This window comes from Teleopsis dalmanni, chromosome 2 (genome assembly GCF_002237135.1).
Source record: "Teleopsis dalmanni isolate 2A chromosome 2, ASM223713v2, whole genome shotgun sequence".
NCBI classification, from domain to species: Eukaryota; Metazoa; Arthropoda; class Insecta; order Diptera; family Diopsidae; genus Teleopsis; species Teleopsis dalmanni.
Window position 1 is genome coordinate 172,495,629 of NC_051847.1, and position 456 is coordinate 172,496,084.

Here is a 456-nt window from a genome sequence, read left to right on the forward strand (position 1 = left end):
ACTCAGCTCTGTTGTATTTTATTGTCTAATTTTCTCCAGTTTAATCTATGTTCTTTCCTATTTTTTTCAATACAAACTACTGTCAGTTTTTAGTAGAACTTCTTGACCTTCAGTGCAAACAATTATTTATAGTATTCCACATAACCTGAGTTATCAACCTTCGTAATAATAATTCGTAATTAATATATCATACAAAGAATTTTCATATAAATCACCTCATTATAAATAAATCAACTGATTTAAGGCGAAAAATGTCAAATGCAACTCTTAAAAATAAATTTTCCATAAGGGAAATAACCAAAATTTAATATATTTATCATATGTTTTATATGAAAAATGTAAACAAGCAATTTTATATACATAAATCAATTTATGCCAATAGGAACGACCAATTTGATTAATATTAATTGATTAAGCTGCAGTGGGAACATGATATAAGTGTTGCTTTATCTACTG